The sequence below is a fragment of the Quercus lobata genome, chromosome 2 (assembly GCF_001633185.2).
Source record: "Quercus lobata isolate SW786 chromosome 2, ValleyOak3.0 Primary Assembly, whole genome shotgun sequence".
Lineage (NCBI taxonomy): Eukaryota > Viridiplantae > Streptophyta > Magnoliopsida > Fagales > Fagaceae > Quercus > Quercus lobata.
Genome location: NC_044905.1, coordinates 5,485,353 through 5,489,138, shown reverse-complemented (window position 1 = coordinate 5,489,138; position 3,786 = coordinate 5,485,353). Strand labels below are relative to the sequence as shown.

General features: G+C 33.1%; 1 pseudogene; it reads left to right on the top strand.

Annotated features, from left to right (window-relative positions):
• Positions 1 to 479: 479 nt before the first annotated feature.
• On the top strand, positions 480 to 3,568 carry LOC115974206 (annotated as a pseudogene).
• Positions 3,569 to 3,786: the final 218 nt, after the last annotated feature.

Below are 3,786 nucleotides of genomic sequence, written 5' to 3'. Positions count from 1 at the left end.
ATGCATAAGGCCAAAAGAATTATTAAGTTTTTCACATTTCCTTTAAGCATTAGATGTAATTGAATTGTACACGTTTGTTTTAAATATTGAATTCTGACAAGTACCCCAAATGACTTTTCAATGATATGACCAACGGTTGGGGTGTATACGCGTTATTGAAATCCTACAATTCTTTTTGAAGAGGTCACCCGTACAATTCTCACTTACAGTGACCATAGCCTATAGGGACAATTTTTGTGACAAAGTAAGAGGCAATGCTTGTAATTCACACGAACTTTCCAATCACTACATTGGTTTATGAATTTTCTGTATATATGTATGTAAACAATATCAGAAAAGGTACAAGTTATCGGTCAAATTTGATACACTTTGATCCACTGACTTTCTTTTAAGGCTTATGACCCAATCCAATGACGTGGTTGAATCTTTGGACAAGGAGATGACTGAGGAGTGCTATAAATACACATACTTCCATGAAAAGAAGACATTTCAAGTCACATAATCCTCTCTTTTTAACTTCTTTAAAAGTTCATAGTTTCTCTAAATCTCTTAAATCCTCTCTATCTCTCTATCTCTCCTTACCTGCATCTTTATCCCAATGGGCTCAACAAATGTACCCCTACAACCTCCAACTAATGGAAACCTAATCACTGTTCTCAGCATTGATGGTGGTGGAATAAGAGGGGTTATCCCAGGAACTATCCTTAGTTTTTTAGAATCTGAACTTCAGGTAGAAAAATATATTATATATTAATCATACATGTTTCATGCCACAAACCTAAAGAAATTCAATGCTTTTTTTCATTCACTAGCGAAGTTCTGCTTTGTTAAATCATTTATAAGGGTTCAACATGCAATCTTTTCAAGTACTTACTCTATATTTGCTTATGTATGCTGCAGAAACTGGATGGTGAAGATGCAAGAATAGCAGATTATTTTGATGTTATCTCAGGAACAAGCACAGGTGGTCTTGTCACCGCCATGCTAGCTGCTCCAGATGAAAATAACCGACCTGTCTTTGCTGCCAAGGATATCAAAGATTTCTACCTAAACCACTGCCCTCATATCTTCCCACAGAACTGGTAAGAATTAGAGTATGAGATATAAAAATATCATTAGTGTGTGTGTATATATATATATCTGTTTGATTATTGACTTGACCCCATTTGTTTTGGTTTTTAACATGATATCATTTTTTCCAAATTGCAGTTGTCCAGTACTTCCTCATCTTACAAAGATTATCAAAGCTCTAGCTGGACCTAAGTATGATGGGAAATATCTGCATAACCTTGTTAAGGAAAAACTAGGACATACAAAATTGGAAAAGACATTGACTAATGTTGTTATTCCAACATTTGACATCAAAAGACTCCAGCCAACCATTTTTTCTAGCTATGAGGTTTGTCTTCTTCTCATTAAAATGGTTTTTTAATTGGTTAATTGCCCCAGTACTTTTTTTTTCTTTAATATCCACAATATATGTAGTGGTTCAGATTAACCCTGGATAAGAAAGTGACTGCTAATGATGGGGCTGAATTGTACTAACATTTACTCTGATTTGGTTATGAAAACAGGTAAAGAACAACCCAAGCATGAATGCCTTACTCTCAGATATTTGCATAGCAACCTCTGCTGCCCCAACTTATCTTCCAACTTATTACTTTGAAACTGTAGACCCCGAGGGTTTTGTGAGAGAATTTAACCTTACAGATGGTGGTGTTGCTGCTAATAATCCGGTATATGTCTTTTTCAAACTTCACATGACTCCTAATGATTATTATTATATATAATAAATTTCCTAATTTTTTTTTTAATTATAAACCTGTTTAAAAAATAATAAATTTAATTATTTAACCATTATTCTAGTATTACTAAATTGGTGCAATTTCAGGCTTTACTTGCCATTGGTGAAGTGACAAAGCAGATCATTCGAGGAAGTTCTGACTTCTTTCCAATAAAACCAATGGACTATGGAAGGTTTCTAGTGATATCATTAGGAACTGGCTCACAAAAAGCCGAAGGAAAATACAGGTCACACCAGGCATCCAAGTGGGGCCTGCTAGACTGGTTAACAAGTGGTGGTTCCACCCCAATTATTGATGTATTTTCTCATGCAAGTGCAGACATGGTTGATGTCCACCTCTCTGTGGTTTTTCAAGCCCTTCATTCTGAGGAAAAGTACCTGCGGATTCAGGTACATATATATCATTCAGACCTTCCATACATAAGAAAATAATACAACTATTACCAATTTTATTACCAAAAAAAAAAAAAATTAATAACTTACATGTCAATGAATGCAATTAATGACACATCAATAATATAGTAATAAATAAATTTTTTAATCTCTCTTTGGGTGAGACTAGGAGTTAGTACATATTTTGTTACACAAATCCTGTAAATCGATGTTCACCAATCACGTTCTTCTATGGGCATAACAAAATTTCACAACATTTTCTCAACAAGTTGAGGTGCCAATTCATCATAGGTCAAAATAAAATAAGATTATACACAAATCCACTACAACTAAAAATAAATGTATCATAAGAATATTGTGAGATTTTTATTGTGTATCAAGACTTTCTCGTCATGAATTAAAAAATTGATTCAAACATTTATTTATTATATGTTGAAGTGACCATGATCACATTTATTATGACGACATTAGTGTGAAAACATTTATAGTAAAATTAATAAAAATTTTGATATTTTTCTTACATTTTTTGTTTTGTATTTAAGAATTGACACATTGTTATACAAGTCTTATGTAATAAAATTCATGATATAAAAGTGAAAAGTTCTTGTTCACTTAATTAACATAGGCAAGTTTGAATCAAAACAATGCAGGACGATACTTTGGTTGGGACAGTAACTTCTGTGGACGTGGCCACAAAACAAAATTTGGATGATCTTGTGAAAGTTGGTGAAGAGTTGCTAAAGAAACCAGTTGCTAGGGTGAACTTGGAGACAGGAGTTTATGAGGCTTCTAACCATGAAACTAATGAAGCTGCTCTCACAAGGTACTAAAAATAAATTTATCAAACTGTTATTATATATATTCGACAATTCCTTTAGAAAAAAGTTTTGTTTTTAGTTTTCACATTAAGCTAATGCAAAAGCATATAATTAATGTTGTTGCAGGTTTGCAAAATTACTCTCCCAAGAAAGGCACCTTCGCCATGCAAGGTCCCCCGCTGGACATGCTCATGATCATCAAGCCACCAGTACTCACAAAACAAATGGTCTTAGTAGACTAAGCATATAATTTTTTTGCTAATGTTGTATTAAGGGTTGAGATTATATCTAATGCATCAATACACTGGACATATTAAAATGCAGACACATGTTTGTATCCTAACATGTCTAGTATATTAGTGCATTGGATATAAACCGTATCTTTGTATTAAAGTGTTGTAACATCAAGAATGGGCCATTTACCAAATCCAGATATTTCCAAAACTAGTTGAAATTATTTAAGCATGCTGTCAGCTTTGAAAAGCTGTTTCTACTTTGTAGTTTGTAGTGAGCATTATTCATACCCGTTATACATTCAATTTTTTTGTCGTGAGAGCGTTATCCATACCCATTGTACATTCAATTTTGTGTACGAACATACATGGGCCATGAAATATTCAAAGAATTGGGCGAAAATAGTCAAATATCACGTTTTGGCAAAATTTGTTGCAAATTAATACTGATTTGGAAATATTTAGCAATCTATCACTTTTTTACTACTCGAGTTATACAAAATTGAGTTCTAAATAATACTCTAGTTCAGTGAACTCA